The following is an 18,785-nucleotide window of genomic DNA, read 5'->3' on the forward strand; positions in this document are numbered from 1 at the left end:
TGTACTGAGTTGCTCTGAGAATTATGTTTTATTTCATGAGTTTCTAGGGACAAAGAGATGGATTGCCTTGATGTTTTGGACAAAAAGTTTGTTAGAAACATATAATGAAAATCCAGTTAAAAAACATTCTTTTTCACTAGGATACAATGCTTCGAAGTCTCCAATGTTTCCATGTTATAGCCAAAACTTTAATTGCTGAATAGTTACTGTTGATATCATTAGGCCTTATCTGGAGAGAAGACTAAGAGAGAATCTAATAAATATCTATATATATCTGAGGGCTGGGTGTTGAGAAGGAGAGGACAGCCTCTTCTCACTTGTGCCCTGTGATAGGACAAGGGGCAATGGATGTAAACTACAGCACAAGAAGTTCACAGTATCACAGTATCATCAGGGTTGGAAGAGACCTGACAGATCATCAAGTCCAACCCTTTACCACAGAGCTCAAGGCTAGACCATGGCAGCAAGTGCCACGTCCAATCTTGCCTTGAACAGCCCCAGGGACGGCGACTCCACCACCTCCAAAAAACCAGGGGAGAGCGCGAACGCAGTCCCCCACTACCACAAATTATGCAGTCGAGTTTCCCGCATTTGGGGAAATCGCAGGGGTCAGCACACCCGGAGTGCAAAGGATGAGCCTCGCCCTGGGAAAACCACCTGCCTGATACATGAGAAAGAACTTCTTTACTGTAAGGGTCACAGAGCACTGGAAGAGGATCCCCAGAGAGATAATGATGTCTCCTTCTCCGGAGACTTTCAAGACCCATCTGGATGTGTTCCTGTGTGGTCTGCACTGATTCTGCTCTGGCAGGGGGGTTGGACCTGAAGATATCCAGAGGTCAATTCCAAACCCTGACATCCTGTGATCCTTTGATTTGTCACTGTAAAAATGCCTGAAGCAATTTGAAAAGTCCCTGATGATTCTGTATGACATTTGGGAAGCCATGGTGCTGAACATCCCTGTCTATCTGGGGTGAATTCTTGAGATCTTTAAAACAAAAACAAAAAAACAGCTGGAAACAAAGAAAAACATCACATGTGTCTGGGTCTTATTTCATAGAATCATAGAATCAACCAGGTTGGAAGAGATCTCCAAGATCATCCAGTCCAACCTAGCACCCAGCCCTGTCCAATCAACTAGACCACGGCACTAAGTGCCTCATCCAGGCTTTTCTTGAACACCTTCAGGTACAGTGCCCACCTCCCTGGGCAGCCCGTTCCAATGGCTAATCACTCTCTCTTGTATTTCCCTTCTCTCTCTGTTTCCCTTCTGCATAATTCAAAAAAGAAGTGATGGGGCAAGGTGGGTGCAAAATGAATGAACTTTTGTGTGTATATGCCTCTGTGTGTGTGTCTCACCTTAATTGGCTTTGTCTATGTGCAAGATGACAGAGAAGGTCTGAGTCATTCAGAATTGTCACTTCTATAATTAAAATGATCTGTTACCAAAAGAGTAGATTCATTGTTCAGGCTGCGATTGAATTACAGAGCACGTTTAATTATCAGCCCTTCTTTCTAGTTATTTTAATGTATTATTAATTCAGTTTCTCAAAATATCCTTTTCATTTAGAGCCGTTGATGGAATAAAATGTGACACAATTTGTTTTCTTTTCTCCTAAGTAGATGATGTACTCGAACAAGAGCAGGTCGACATGACCTTAGCTGTAGTTATATCACATGATAAATACAATAGGGCCTTATCAGAATCTCCTACTCTTTTATGTGTTTGAAAATTCCAAAAAGAAATTAATATGTCTGAGCAGACTTTAACCCTTGGTAGCAAACCAATAAAAATAAAAAATGTAGTTATGCATAGCTGGATAATATTTCTTCTGAGGTTCTTCCTAGTTGAAATTAAATACAGCAAAAAAAACCCTAAATCAACCCCAAACCCAAACCTGTCTTCAGTGAAAGGAGGATGAAAAATACATGCAAGCTGGCAGTTGTTTGAGTAATTATATGACTTTCAAAATATGTAGATGAGAGCATTTGATTATCTTGTTGCCATTCAACCTTTTTTATTTTCTTTTTTCTCTTCCTTTTTTTTGTAAATGATGTGCCCTTTTTTTTTTTTTTTTTTTTGGTGCTTTGACTAATCTTATGAACTGTGATCAATTTCCAGCCCTTCCTGATTTTCTGAAATGTAATCTTGAAAATTGCTACAGGAAATCTTGGCATATAACTTGACCCAAATCTCAGCTGCTGTAAATCAGTAGCACTATCTTACCATGAAACCAAACTTTTTTCTTCCATTAAAGGGTCTCTGCATAGAAATGGACACATCTAATTTAGCAATGATTTCCTGGCACCAACCACACAGGTAAATTTGCTATTTTTAGGTCCAGGGATTGACTAATTTTTGATACCCTCTAAGACAATACAAAGTTGTGCCTTTTTGAAATGTCAATGAGCATTTGTAATGCCTGCTCTGTATGCATCATTTGAGGAATTTCTCATTGTTAGTTAAGCACTAATGATCTTTTCTGTGCCATTGATAAAGATACTCTAAAACAGTAAGCACTCCAAAGTACTGTGTCCAGTTCTGGGCTCCTCAATTCAAGCGAGATGTTGAAGTGTCGACGTTCCACCAGCAACAAGGCTGGTGAAAGGCCTGGAACACAAACCCTATGAGGAGAGGCTGAGGGAGCTGGGGGTGTTTAGCCTGGAGAAGAGGAGACTCAGGGGTGACCTCATTGTTGTCTACAACTACCTGAAGGGAAGTTGTAGCCAAGTGGGGGTTGGTCTCTTCTCTCAGGCAATCAGCAATAGAACAAGGAGACAGAGTCTCAAGTTGTGCGGGAGAAGGTGTAGGCTGGATGTTGGGAGGAAGTTCTTGCCAAAGAGAGTGATTGGCATTGGAATGGGCTGCCCAGGGAGGTGGTGGAGTCACCATCCCTGGAGGTGTTCAGGACAAGACTGGATGAGGCACTTGGTGCCATGGTCGAGTTGACTGGCTAGGGCTGGGTGCTAGGTTGGACTGGATGATCTTGGAGGTATCCTCCAACCTGGTAGATTCTATGATTCTATGATTTTATACTCAGATGGATGCAAAACTGAGATGTCCTTGAACACCTGGAAAATGAACTTAGGATCTCACACACTGTCCCCTTTCCACTGACTGTTGTTGATATTAGCTGTCTCACTAAAAAGGAATAGTACACACCAATTTTTTATTTGACTTCTGATTTCTATAGACTGTTTGGATACCTACATACATAATCACTTAGCTTTGCTTACTCACAGGGTTAATAGTGTTCAGATGATTTAGGAATGGAAACAACAGGGTCCAAATTTAAAAGATACAGCCCTAGCTCTGCAGTAGCCACAAAAATAGGCACAGTGGTTGATCATATTTAAGCATATAGATCTCAGCTAAAAGACGCTGGTGTGCATTGGTTCATACTATTTAATAACAGCCTATGAATGCTGTAGCATTATGTTGGTGCTTGAAACAACCTCAACCCAAGCATGGCTTCCTAGTATACTCACAAGCAGTGCTCTTTGGAACCACACGAGACATCAGGTGTCTTATCAAGTGTCTGCTATTTTCAAGTATCCCAGCAACAAATCTGCTGCAGTATGAAATGTTTCATTTTGTCATTATCCTTCATGCAGGCCAACACATACTCTGAGAAACCAATGACCTGAGTGAGAACTATTTATCTTGAGAGTTCAAAAGTCTATCCCAAAATGAGTATTGCCAGTTTTATAGAGAAACATTATTACTTTTTCCTGAAGTATTTCTCGAAACTAGTCTCACTCTGGTATTTACAAGTGTTCCATCCAGGTTCTTGCTGCCTGGAAACCTGAGGATTAAAAGATATCTGAGACTTCCTTGTAAGACCTGCAGGAGAGTTGAGTCTTTGTGAAGTGGTAGCTGGAATCCAAGAATGACAACACCAGGCAGTTCTCAGAAATGCTAGAGAGCAGTGGATTCTCGTTTTCTGTTGAGATTGCAATTTATTGTTAATCTTGTCTTTGACTTTACATATTTTGGGGAACACCAGGGATGTGAAGTGACTGATTCTGCCCTGAAAAAAATACTGGAATATGTCCTTTTGTAAAGCTGCTGCTAGAGTTTTTCCTGATAGAGAGTGTTTTTCTATTTTTTTCCTAATAGAGAGAGAATACTTTTTTTAATATGCCAAGTTTTGTTCTCATGACAAAGAAAAGGCAGAACTTGAGAAGCAGATGTGTTGCTATGAGAACAAGTCAGGAATTTTCTCTTTATTCTACCTTCTGGAGAACATAGTCACACAATTTTACCCTACTCCAGCTGATGGCCTGAAACATAGGCTTTCCAGTACATGGCAGGACAATGGAACATGAAAGGAACAGGAGAAAATTGCTTAGGTGTAAAATATCAATCATGCATATTCAGTGAATACCAAAGCCTACAATGATTGTCCAGTGAAGCCCCACAATTTCAGGAAAGCCATGCCTAGAAACTTTATTTCTATCCCAGTTTCCTGGCACTGAGACTAACTAGATCAGAATAACTTGTCCTATTATTATAATCCTTTATAGTCTTGCAAGTAGGATTGTTGCAATTACACCAGTCAGTGAGGTATGGTGTAGTTATCTAAGGCCTATTGGAATAGTCTAATAAGATAAATTGATACTTTCCTGAAAGTTCAGTGCAGAATCTAACTAAATTAGATTATTGGTTGTAAAAAGATAATAATAATAATAAAGTCTACATAATTCATTGGTTTGCTAAGAGGCATAAAAAGCCAATGCATAAACAATCTTGTTCTTCTTTGCTCTTGGGCACTGGCTTTTTTTGCTTCTGCCTCTGACTAACCTTGACTAACCAAATAACATGTGAGCTTTGCTGGTTGTTTTCTGCCTGGGGAGAAAGAGGATCGTGTTGGTCTCTTCTGGACTTTCTTTGTCTAACGAGGAAGATCGGATTCCTGCATTATTTCTACATTATATATGTGATGGTTTGGTTGTTACCCAACCTTCCACTTTAGAAATCACCCAGACTAGACTCAGCCAGCTCTGGAAATTGAATGAAGCTTTATATTTACAGCTCAGCACAATATACAAGCAGATACTTACTATATATACAGTTACATACAGAAATACACAAGTTAAAAGGTAATACAGGAACACATCAGCCCTCCCAGAAATCTGAGTCCCCAGGAGGGTCTCCCAACCACCCTTCCACCTTCTCCCACCTCTCTCTACCTTACCCCAGACGTTGCCTTGTGCCCAAGGATGATTTGAGAGTCAGCCAGGGGGGTTAGGAAGCAGGTGGATTAATCAGAGAGACAGCAGGTTAGGTCAGAGAGAGAAATGCAGCCCACATCCTGGACAGAGAACATCTGCCTTATCAATGTTTGTGGTTTTGTTCTTATACATCTCAGCCAGCCTATGAGTGAAGTAGACATCACCAATGTTTTCCTCTCACAGCCTGTAATCTAATTCTTCTCACCGAAACATTCCAGCTAGGCTCAAACAGAATATAATTGTAAATATGTGTAAATATATTGTGTATATGTGCTTATAAATTTAGCTTTCCTGTAAAATACAGCTTTATCTTACTTCTAAGCCATCTAAGCTGGTCTGGTAAATTTTAATTGCAAGGGAAAGTTCCTTTTTTTTGGTTTTTTTTTGTTAATGGTCCAACTTGGAGCCTGTGGCAGAGAGCTCCCCACTTATGGCAGTTTATTATGCAAACTGTCCACACTAACCCTCTGGGACTGTAAGGGACAGTGTAATCTGGCCCAGAACAAATTCAAGCCATATTCAACCTGTTTAGTATTATAGCCAATTCCATTTCAGTGCTCAGAAACTACTTAAAAGTCTACATTGAATCAAATTATATGCAGGGGTTTGGGTCTGTGCTTTTAAAAAACCAAGCATTTTTAATCTATAACATAGTACTGGTATAACTTCTTGGTAAAATAAAAACCAAATTGGTCATGCTTTGTGATTTTCATGCCTGGAAATCCAGTACTTTTTTTCTGCTGTAGCAATAAAAAAAAAAAAAATAATGCCAGTAAAACTGTGTTTCAGCAAGTGCTCTTGCTTTACATTTAAGTCTACAAAAAAAAGCTGTCATTTGCTAATGTGAATTCTCTATTTTATTTTTTTAATCTCTGTCTTTGATTATGCACCACTGAGCCCTCATTGCAGAGCAAGTAAAAGATCACTCTTGAGCCAAGGACAGGAAAGTATTTAACATCTGAGGCATCTTACAGATGGTATTGAAGATGCTTTGCATCTATTAGAATGGCAGGATACACTGCATTGCTAAGTTATTGTTGAGCTGAGCGTCAGTTAATTATTCACACTGCTCCTGACACCATGTAAGCTACTAAACTATTTAAACAATGTGAAAGTGGAGCAATGCCTTATTGCTCAATTTTTAATTTTTTTTTTTTTTTTTTTTTGGCATTGAATCCACCTTTGAATTAGGGGGGGCTGAAATGAGAATAAGAGAGGGAGGGAAAAAACTTATATTGTGAAAATGTTGACTTGAGGTTCTCTTTAGGAATAAAGCTTGGGATTAGTATTTAAATGCTAACTGCTTCATAAACACTCAGTTTTGCTTCCAATCTTAAGTAACTGAAGTAATCAGACATATCACTGTATCCAGACTTCATTTAGGCAACAATCCTTGCTTCCTTCCTGATTGTCTGACTGTACTTATTCTCATGCTGTCATCTGACTGTCTTTTCTTCATCCTTCCTAGTGACATGAAGACTGTTGATATTTTAAATCAATGTTGATTCTCTAGAATTGCAATTTTATATTGAGCTCAGCAAGTGACTCAGTGCCCAGATGAGGTCCAAAAACAGCCCCCTCACAACAAGCCATCCTATTGCCTCTGTCTGTTATATTGAAGGATGTAGACAGTCTTTTCCACTTTGTGAATACAGGACTGTAAAAATTACATAGAAAAACCCCTCACTTTCCCAGCTGAATTCCTTTACTAGCTGTCCATTTCTTTGTGTACTTCAAAACTGTGAGACACAATGACATGATGGACATTTTAGGAGAACTTACTTCATCCATGCACAATTCAATTTACATACACCACAGGCAAGCTGATGGTTGCCTTCCCAAGCTGACTGAGATGGAGGAATGGCAGAACTTTCTCTTATGTCAGAAAGGAAAATATCTACACTTACAGTGCCTCAGATATCGAAGCTGTTAGTGTGCCTGTGCCACTGAGACCCCATGGCAGTGTAGTCACTACAATATAAAGCCTGGGGGAAAGCACCATAGGATTGTTTGGAGATGCCAATGAATGTTATGGTGTGGAAATTCAGTCATAAGAACCAACGACTGTCTCAGTGACAGTAAAATTCTGAAATTTAAGGGCATTATTCAAGTTTATTACAGAAGATCCAAACAACAAATTATTGCCACTATTTCTTAAAATAAGCATCTCTCTCCCTGACAAATGAATAGTGCTTTGGAGCTTGTGTACCTTTTCATACTTATCATTATAGTAGAGGTCATAAAAAGGGATTGCAAGGGCAGTGTGCTTTAGATGCTAAATAGTTATTTTAAAATGTATTGTACAATTCTGTGTGTACTCACTTTCTAAAGGAAAAAAATACTCTTCATACAGCTTCACTACCTATGTAAACCAAGGATCTCCTACTCTTCCACTTTATCTAAGACTAGTTTCTCTGATATGAAAGCAACTATTCTAACCTGTGGCAGAGAAGGATCTGGCCTGGTCTATTTGATCTATGAAGTAATGAATCTCTTATTGTTCAGGGCCTGTATTTGTTTCTGGGTTTGCATCACAGTCTTTGGAACCCTCTGTATTTACCTCTGGCCTCTCTTTTGTCTTCCCTTTAGTCTCTGGCCTTTCAGTTCTACTTCCTGTACTAATACAGGTCTTTATGTCATTGAAAATTAACAATACCAAAGCAACGCCCTGCCAGAGCAGAGCAGATCAATGACCCAGGAGCAGCATGTTCCAGCTCAATGGTGCACGAGTCATTTTAACTTCCACTCTCCAGTGCTCAGCCTCCAAAGGAGCAACCCTTTTGCCCGGTATATTAACTTCTGGAAACTCCTTGCTAATCACTGTGGCTGCAGTTCCTGCTCTGAATTTTCTACAAAGACCTAAGTGAAGCTTCTCATCAGGGTGAAACACTTTCCTTTTGCCTTTCTTTCCATTTCATTGTGTGTTGTCAGTCAGAATAGCAGCACTGCTGCAATATACTGTGCAATGGTGCTGACAGTTATGTTTACTGTAAGAAAACCAAAGTAACTATTGGAAAACAAGAAGTCTTACAGTGTGAAATTACACCATGTCACTATCAGGACCAATCTTATGTTAAATAAATAACCAAAAAAAAGAGTCACATATACAGTGGTCTCCAAAACATGGAGAAAATCAGAGAGAATGGTATTAAACTTTTTATTTGCTGGCCTTCTTAGAAAGAATATAGTCTTCAAATATAATATTAGACAGACAATATATCTAAAGGCAGTAATTAAAATTCTACATGTAGACTTGTGGTGAAGTTTATTAATGGGGCTAAGACCAGAGTGATCCTGGGATTTACAGGGTGCAGAAGCTTCCCATGACTTTGGAGTTACCACACAGCAATTTGGCACATGGGTTCAGAGTACACTTGTTTGGAGCCATGCCTTGTTTTAGACATCCCCCAAGTCTGCCTGCTTTCATTAGGGAATTTACAGAGATGTGGGCTTTGAATGCAGAAGCTGTTTAACCACCAAGGCAAAAATAAATTTCAGCTTGAATATTTCAAACTTCATTTTCGCTTCTAGAAAGCAGAAGTCATTACAAAATTGGTCTGGGGAGACTTGTCAACCTTTTTATCAACAGAAAATGTCTTTTCATGATACTAGTGGGATTTATCGTAACAAGAAGTTACAGCTGAGGCTCTGGAGAAAGACATAAGGCTGTTTCATGGAGGATTTGGGTATTTTGAAATTTGATCTTGCTCCAAGTGAAAAGGAAACCAAGAATATTTAAGTTTTTGTGAGAGAAAAGGGAAATCTAATCCCAGGAGAGTCTGTTGAATCTCCTTTTGAAGCTGACCCACAAGAAATGGGACAGCTTTCCAACACATATTTGCTGAGCTGGAATATTCATCTCAAGCACTAAGAAAATAACATAAGATAATTCCAAGGGAGAGAAGTTGTCTATAGGAATTTATTGACCACAGTGTGAACACAGCTTTCAACTGAAATCACAAGATACTAACTCTTTTCCTCAAGGGAAATCAGAGCTTTTCACACATTCTTCACTGGGTTACTGAAAGAGGCAGGAGGAACAGAGGACTATCACATTTATAAATAGCTAAATTGAAAAAAGCAATGCATGACAACGCATAGTTTAGAGACATGTTGTCTTTCTTCCACTTCAGTGACCTTATTTCCAGCAGTGGATGCTCAGTCTGAACAGCCAAGCAGCACAGGCCTCCCTCTGCCAGGAGCACTTGGTCAGATTTATGGTTATAGTATAAAGCAGCGATAGCATTTTACCAGGATGTGGATCTTGTACAGATTTCTGTCAAGATTTCTTTCCATCTGGTGACAGTGAACGTGCATGTGGAGGGGACTGTGAATCTGCAGGGCAGTGTGGTGCTCTCCCTGCCCTACTAGACTTGCTCTGCAGTCTCCAGTGAGGTGAAGTGAGCTGGGCCAGGGACCACGACCAGGAGTGGCAGCAGCCATCCCTTGGCATTGGGGAAGGGCTGCAGCAGGGTAGTGGTAGCCCCAGAATAGGCCTCTCCTCAGATCCTTCCTAGCAGCTGCTGGGGCCTTCGCCGAGGCTGCAGCCACCACTGCAGGGCCATCCCCCCACGCACTGCAGAGCAAAGGGCCTGGACAAAGACAATGCCCTGGCGTTGTTGGCCTATTTCCTCTTTCAGCTGCCAGACTGTCTCTAAAGGGGGTCTCAAACTGGCAGATGATGATCAGCAGACAGAACGGGGATGTTTCCCTTCACCAAGGCTGCATTACTGAGAGAGCCAGGTGGGCTCCGCAGTGGGGGCAGTTCACGGTAGCTTTGGCTAACATAATGCACACCAGCCTCCCTGCAGCAGGCCAAGTGGCAGCCCTGGCCCAGCTGGGCAGCGGCAAGCTGGTGGGAGCAGAGGCAGTTTGGCCATGCCCAGGCAGCCCCCTGGCAGAAGTATGTGTCTACAGTGCCTCATTCAGCCCAGCAGTGCCTTCCTTCATAATGCAGGAGAAATGGTCTGGGTTTGCTCTGCCCTGGGGAGAGTTGTCCAGCCGGCCCTGGAAATGCCATGGCCCATGCTGGTTCCTGTCGGGAAACCACAAAACCAACGGAGGGCAAGGAAATTCATCATTATCTTCAGACTGAGAATAAATAATACTAATAACATGTGGAACATCAGCTGGATATGGAAACGACCCATCACTTCACTGTGAAGGATGCTCTTGCATATATATGAACATAATTCACAACAATATCCTTAAAAAAGATAGCAAGAATTTAAATGCATGTGTGTGCTTGGGTATTTAATGCATCATGCAGCATCATATTTCTTTCATATTTTGAGCACAAATCATGGCATCTTCCTTAATGAGCAGAGATCCGTGGCAACGATGAATTTTTATGGCAAATAGCATTACTGTGCAATGCTTCTTCATTAAAGCCCTGATTCAGCAAAGGGCTGAATTTAAGCACATGCTTAATTTTAAGCATCTGAGCAAACTTTCTGATGCCATGCATATGTTTAATATTCACTAGGTCCATGAGGAATTTGCTTGAATTGAATCAGATATACCAAATATATTAATGCTGTTATCTACAGGATATCCTGCCTAAAGGAGCTGGTTAAAATGTTAGATGCTTCATTAGTTCTGCACTAGGAATTTAAATTTTCACTGCCTCCTTGATTTGTGAAGAATGAATGTGTATGCACACCTGACCTCAAGATCCCCAAAATTAAGATGGCACAATAAATAAAGGTACATTGTGGGTCCAGGACATCTGTAACAAACTTGGGCTTCATCAGCATTTCTAAGTTTTTTAACCAAGAAATATTGATTCATGTTTATTATATTTTATGGCACTTTACAACAATTTATAATGCTTACATTAAGGAATAGATGGGCTGGGATAAGAGCCAATGTGGGTATGAAAAAGATGAAGTGCTGTCAGGAGTAGCAACTTTCAAGTGTCAGGTACAGCTCTTTTTTTTAACACTTCATCTCTCTTATCTAATATATGATGGAAAGATTTAATTATTAATTTTAATAATACAAATTCTAGGAAAAGACATGCTGTAGAATGGCCTACTGAAGAGTATCTTAGCAAGGGTGTTTCGTTATAAAGCCAAATATAAAATGTCCTCAAAGCATATGTAACTAAAGAATGAAGATGTAGTAATTATTTTGCAGAACCACTGTTGGAAATGTTTAAGAAACAATGAAATTGCTTGTCAAAGATGAACTTATCACTTAATGTTTGTTTTTTTCTCATTAGATCTTATAATCTTTCAAATCAAGAGAAATTACTCAGAAAACCATTTTTGTGCACAAAAATCCCTTGTTGCTATGTTACTCTAGGTATTTATACAGGGAAATCTAGCATGAGCCAAAATCTGTTTGTATAAATATTTATAAGCCAGGTAAAACAAAGAAGTAGCCAGGAAACCTGGTATTTACCTGGTTTTCCTATTTCCTGGCCTTCAGCAGGATTTTCCTCCATTCTGTACAATGACCAAGTCCAGCTGCTTTAAGAACCAGCAGTCACACTCATTCATTGCTGAACTAAGTTATGGGGATTTCTTCTTCTACCATCCTAGCTGGCTGGTATGGTTCAGTTTCTCAGCAGTTCTGGAAATGAAGAAGGTTACTGTAACTTGAAATACAGATTGAGGTTGCTTTCTAAATCTGTCCACAACAGAATCAATTGGAGAAATTGCAAGGTAGAGGCAACACTTTAAAAATGGGTGCTGTATAACACTGTGTAATTTTGTGTGCTTGTGCTATCCCCAACTCTAAATGAAGAATTCACTCTGTGAGAGAGGCACTGTGATAATCCCAAGGTAATTAGACAGGAAAGAAGTGTATTTGCTGTTTGGAATAGTAAACTGCTTGCTGCAGATGTTAGAAAAAGCTTTTAAATGATGACAACCCTAATCTGTAGTACATGATGTCTGCTCATCATTTCCCAAGACTTCTAAATTTCTTCTTTGATATTGCTTAATTTTCTCGCTCTAAGGATATTGGCTTTTTCCTTGAAAATTTTCCCATCTGTTTTTTCACTTTTCTGTGGCCACATTGGCCCTTTCTTCATCCTTGCTCACCCTTCTAGAGGCCCATAAGGAAAAAGAAAGAAGGTCATATATTTTTCAATTTGGAAAATATTAAGCAAATTATAGTTTCACAGGTTGTTACCCTCTGAAGACAGCCTGTGCTTACCTTATGTGACATTTATCAAGAAAGTGATAAATTGCATACATTTAGCTCATATGATTCATTAGCTTGGCAACATATATTCTGAAAGCATGGTATATTTTCTGTGTCACCAGGCATGAAACAACAATGTGGTTTGAACTAATGCATTAGATTGGTCCAACACTGAACACAACAAGTGCAAAATAAAAGAGAAAGGTTGCAGTAAAAGAGAAGACATGAGATCCACTAATAACTACCTGAGACAAGGAGCTATGTGGATTATGCTCTCCTCACCTTTCTGCCATCCCTCTAGTCATTACCACAATAAGTTTAGCTAGAGAGGATATTTCTTATCTTCTTCATAGTTGTGATGATGGGTGTGACCTAATGTTTAGCAAGGTGTATGAGCAAACATCTATCACACAATTTACAACAGCACAAAGTGTATCTTAAGCAGAGACAGCTCACACATTTTATATGATCAATCAACCTATAAATTCTAGCATCTATATTTTAAAGTATTTCCAAAAGCTGGATTTAATTCATTGTTGCAATGCAAGTTTGGGTCCTAGTCCTACAGCCTGATCATGATACCCAGGAGCCTTGCATCTGTTCATGGTTGTGTTTTTTTTTCTCAATCACAGCAGTTCAGTGGTCCACCTACACGGAGCAGAATGTAAGACTGGGGTCCAAATTTATGCACCATCTGCCCTTGGTAATGCATGCCAACTTTTATAAAAATCAATCACTTGGTCTCTCTGAAAAGCTCACACATGAACAATGGCTCCATGTAAGTTTGGAACTTAGAATGAAACATGTACCAAAAAAAAATCTGATTTTACTGAGATTTTTTTGGTTGGATTTTGGGTTTGGGGTTTTTTTGTTACTAATATTAGGTATGACATTTTAGGTGGAAGAGGCATGACAAAATAGCCAGAAACACACCACCTGCTGTGTTTCATTGCTTTAGTATTCTACTGTTTAATAAGAAAATGACCCCAAGTGCTTGGATGACAACTCCAAAATGGACCATAAATATTCCATACATAAGGAGAAGCTGAAAGCTAAAATACATTGCATAATATTTCTGTAGTGCAAAAGGGAATAGGAATACATTCAATTTCCCTAAGTATCTAGTAGTGACAGCCACTAACATTTGTTTAGGAGAAACATCAAGTGGATGTCTGTTTGTTAATAAATGATAGAAAAGAAATATGGATTACTGTGCAAATGGACATTGGAGGAGCACAGTTTTTGGGTTGATGTATAAGACACATAAAGAACCCAGTTCTGGGCACTGCTAGGTGCTTCTTACAAAATGCTGAGCTCCTGCTAATTTCAGTAGGAGTTAAGCAAACTCAGCACCTGGCAAGTATGGCTCTATCTATATTTAAATATGGAATGAACACTCATCCAAGTGGATTCACTTATGATAAACTGATGCAGCCTAGAAATTACATGTTTGTTTAAATTGGATCATAAAGGGAGATGCTGAAATAAGCAGGGACAATTGGTACTACAATGTCTGTTTCCTCCTTCTGATCTTGAGTCCTCCCTGAGGATTCTCTCCTGGTCTGCATTAATTATGAGAAAGCATGTGACATTTCTTGCAGCCTTTGACACCAAGATGACCTATCCCTAGGTTGCTAATGTACTCCTGCTGACACCAAACATGTTTCTTACTGTACAGGACCCTTTATCCACCAGACATTCATAAACAATATTGAATAATATTCCTGACCAATTATTAAAACACACAAAGAAATCTGTGCTGTTATGAGAGGTGACTAAGTAGTTCATAGGGAATGTATGTATGTATTTATTTATTTATTTCAAACAGAAGCTTTTATTTAGCTAATCCAAAAATAAAAAATTTATTCCTCACCTGAAACCATCATTCAGTTGCTGCACAGGTGACCAGTACTGTTTAATATAGAATTCTATAATACATCAGGTTGGAAGGGACTCTTTAAGGTCATCTTGTCCAACCTTCCTGCAGTGGGCAGGGACATCTTTAACTGGATCAGGTTACTCAGAGCCACATCACACCTGCCCTTGAATGTCTCTAGGGGTGGGGCCTAAACCACAACTCTGGGTAACCTGTTTCGGTATTTTGCTACCTTCATTGTAAAGAACTTCCTCTTAATGCCCAACCTAAACATACCCCGTTCCAGTTTAAAACCACTGTCCCTCATCCTGTCACTACACACCCTTATAAATAGCCTCTCCCCAGCTTTCTTGTAGGCCCTCTTCAGATACTAAAAGGCTGATTTAAGTTCTCATCAGAGCCTTCTCTTCTCCAGGTTGAACAATCCCAGCTCTTCAGCCTGCCTTTATAGGGCAAGTGCTCCAGCCCTCTAATCATCTTTGTGGTCCTCTGGACCCATTTCATCAGGTATATACCCTTCCTGTGTTGAGGACTCCAGAGTTGGACACAGTACTTCAGGTGAGGTCTCACCAGCACAGAGCAGAGTGCCAGAATCACCTTTCTCAAACTGCTGGTCACATTTCTCTTAATGCATCCCAGGACATGGTTATCCTTCTGGGCTGCAAGTGAGCACTGCTGGCTCACATCAGGCTTCTTGCCCACCAGTACACCCAAATCCTATTCTACAGAGCTGCTCTTTATCACATCTATCTCCAGCCTGTACTGATACCAAGGACTGTACTGACCTGTGTGCTGGATCTTGTACTTTGCCCTATTGAACATCATGAGGTTCACCTGATCTCACTTTTCCACTCTGTCTAGGTCCCTTTTTTCCCTTACATATACAGAGCAGTTTCTGGCATGTTCCCTCTGTCTAATCAGTCACTGGGGATTTCCATTTGGCATGATGCTGCACACTGGGATATATTCTCAGAACTTCACACTCTCACCAAAATTACAAGTGGAATTTCTATTATTTCACACAAACAAATAAAACAGCATCCGAGTAAAAGCAAATATGAATGTAACTACGTAGCAAAGCACTTCCTCAGAGTATCTGTGTAGCCAGTAAACACAAGGCACTGGAATCTGCTGTGGGAACATGAGGCCTTAGCAAGGGCAAATTGGAACAGGCCATGTGAGGCTGAAGTTCACATTGCTTGTGTTGGTGACTCCATGAGACACCTTGACTCCAGGTTATCTCTGAAAGGTACACACGATATTTGGCACACATTCTCAGAGACTGAAAAATAAAGTGTGGTGAGGGATGCATGACTGAGGTACTATTAAATTACCCTGGAGTATATTCTTTTTGCAATTAACTGTCTTCTGTGTAAAAAATATTCTGCCTGGTAATGGGCAGCATCACAGGGAGAAACAACCTGTTGGTAAGACAAGAATAAAAGAAAATAGCAAAGATATTACAATTTTATCTTGCCTTTGCTTTTAATTCTCTACATGCTGACCCCTGAAACAAACAGCTTTCCATAAACTGTAGTTTGTTTTCCTGATGAAGCTCCTCCCTACAGTGATTTGCAGTGCATTTACAGTGCAACTATCCTTCCTTGACTTTCTTGTTTGTGCTAGCTGAGTGTGTCAAGTCAATTTTAACTAAAGCTAGAGAGGAACATGGATAAGGCTGTGGTCAGACCCAGTTCCCTGGGATCTTTCCCATGTCTTCTCAGCTTTCCCTTGGAGCCATCCTCAGTGTGGTTCCTGAAATGCTGTAGCACATTACCTCATTGTAAGAGAACACAAACTACTATTGGAGGGAGGAGTAGGTACATTAGAACTCTGCACGAACGTGCAAGTGTAGGAATGTCCTGCTTCCAAAGGACAGAGGTTCTCACTGCAATGAGGGACTGCGACACAGTCTGGACTTTTGCTCTCACAAGCACTGGTGCTGAGGAAGCCAGTAGCAGTCTATGAAGCTGTGAGGCCCCAGTTAGTGCAACAGTATCCAAAACACCTGGAGTATGTTTCGTTTCATGTCAGCATCCTTGCTGCAATAATCTCCCTGTCATATTCACTGATGTTCAGTTTTACATTGCTGATACTGTAAATACTTTCTGGCATATCAGGCCAACTGAGTGAGACACTAACAAAAAGGTTGTCTCAGGGAACTGATACCCCTCCTGCAGTGTGCTGCTGTTCCAGTGAATGCACTAGCAGGAGGAATTTGCGTGGGCAGTTTTGCTGGGCAGTATATGCATCACCCTTTTACCTTTGTTTTCTCCTCTGTGGGCTCCATTCCTCATCCAAGGCATGCCAGCTGTGGGCATTATCCGTCCTCATTGTTCATCTGCTCCCTTGAATATAACCACTTTATTTTAGCGTCATTTGTATGTACTCTCACTCTTCAGCTTGCCTTTAACAACTCCAGTATATGCAGACTCTTCTGTATCAATGCCTTACATTCCAAATAGCTCCACCTTCTCAGATGTGGTCTTATTCGTTTGGCTTAGTTTAGTCTTAGAGTATGGCAGATTATTTGTGTTAGGTAAGAACTCTGCTACTTCCATTACCACATGGCATAAAGCCTGTTCAACAAGACCTTTCTAGATTCAAGTGTAGATAGCTGGTATCTCCATCTTTGCTAGAAATCAACTGAAAAATAAATTCTCAAAGGAAGTTGTTAAAGAGATTTGGGCTGAAAGGCTCTTCTTTGGAGCTATACACAACTACTGTCAGTATGTATTGTCACAAAAGCTGTGCGGTCACAAAGAACCATTGATGGGGCTGGTACAGCCACTTGATTACCTGCTTTACTCTTATCTTCATTCTCAGGGATAAAATAAAACCAAACAAACAAAACTTTGGCTTGGCCATTTTAAAATACCAGAATTACAACAAAGTAGACACTGAGTGATTTAAAATAACTCTTTTAAAAACCTATCTAAATTAAAAGCTGCTTACTTTAAAAGTGCATCTTTGGTTGGATTACTTAATGTGGTAAAGCAGTTACTCAGCACATAAAGAAACATAAGTACATTTCATAAGAGTTTTAATGACACAACAATTTTTTTATGGTCATTTACACAATAGTTCCTGATGACTTGCTGTTGTATTTTACCAGATCAAGTATCACTGTTCTTGAAAATCACTTCAATCAAATTTATATAATCCACATTATTGAAAAGAACAGACAATGTGTATCTACATCAGAAAGCTTAATAGCTCCTTCAGAGCTGTTAAGGTCCTCTACTTGCAGTCTTGTGCACTTCTGTGAAGATCTTTACCATTATTTAAATCCCTTAAACCCCAAAGAAATTAATGCCACCAAACTTCACTCACGTAATGACAAGCCATATCTGATGCATTTTGACAAGTTTCTGAATCATGAGTTGGGCAGGATGTGACACAGATTTACCTTTAAGAATATATCAGACTGAAAGATGTGGCTTTACAGCTTGTTTTGTTTCCTCTAACTTCGCTGTACTGGAGTGCTGGGTTACAACTGCTAGGCTTTCAGCTGTATAGCTTCATGGACTGTGCTTTGTGCATCAACTGTATTTTAATCAATGGCAAGAATGTCTGTTGTCCAGTTAGATATTCTTTGAAGTTTTAAATTAAAATACCTTAAAAATTTGGCTTAATAAGAGCTTAATGCCTTAAAATTACAGACTTCATGTTTATACTGCAAGCTCTGTCATGCTACAATTGAATATGCTCATTAGCGTGCATGGAGCAGGATCTTACTGCAAGAGAGTTTCTTTCCTCACTAAGGGCTTGATCCTGAAGTCTGAAGTCATGAGAGAGCAATCCCATTTGATTTTAGTGTGTTCCAGTAGGTGACTAATGATACTTGTGGAGACACTGCAGGGTCAGGTCTTGTTTTGATTGCTGTTTAAATGTCAGCACTTGTCAACAGTTATCACAGCAGTATTAGGGAGCTGTACTTCTTTCTCCTTACAATAAAGATACCATATATTACACATGATGATGGTTAGCAAATGTTGACTTCTGCTCTACCCTTAGAAATGTTTATTGAGGCCTGAGACTGTGGACACCTAACAGGTCTTTTAGATGTGCAGCAGTCACAGCTGTGCCAGTTTGATGTTTGCTAAAATCATGTTGAATTTTCAGATGCAAAGAAAAAGAGAAAAATAGAAAACCAGGGAAAAAAGCTTGTTTGTTTTTTTTTCTTTTCCACCCACAAGCAACTGTAATTGCCACTATGTACAGGTCTAGAGTGAAGACATTTAAGAATACACTGGGAAGAAGAATCTTCTCAACCTTCAGCATGGCTTTCTGTTTAAGATGAAGCCAACTATACAAGAAGAGGAAGAGTTGCCTTGTCTCAGCCCAGGCCCCATTACCCCACAGTTCACGTGGCTCTAGGAATGCTTTGGCCACAAACTGAGTTTGGTCAGCTGATCAGGCTGCAAGTCGTTGATTAGGAAAAAAGATGTGTGCAGATGACCTGAAGGAAAAAGTGGGGAATGCTTTTGTAACAGAGATGCCCTTTTTGGAGACTGCTGAG

At 39.9% G+C, this 18,785-nt stretch overlaps 1 pseudogene; it reads right to left on the bottom strand.

Annotated features, from left to right (window-relative positions):
- Positions 1–530: 530 nt before the first annotated feature.
- Positions 531–672, bottom strand: LOC135180246 (U1 spliceosomal RNA; annotated as a pseudogene).
- Positions 673–18,785: the final 18,113 nt, after the last annotated feature.

Source organism: Pogoniulus pusillus, chromosome 12 (genome assembly GCF_015220805.1).
Source record: "Pogoniulus pusillus isolate bPogPus1 chromosome 12, bPogPus1.pri, whole genome shotgun sequence".
Classification (NCBI taxonomy): Eukaryota; Metazoa; Chordata; class Aves; order Piciformes; family Lybiidae; genus Pogoniulus; species Pogoniulus pusillus.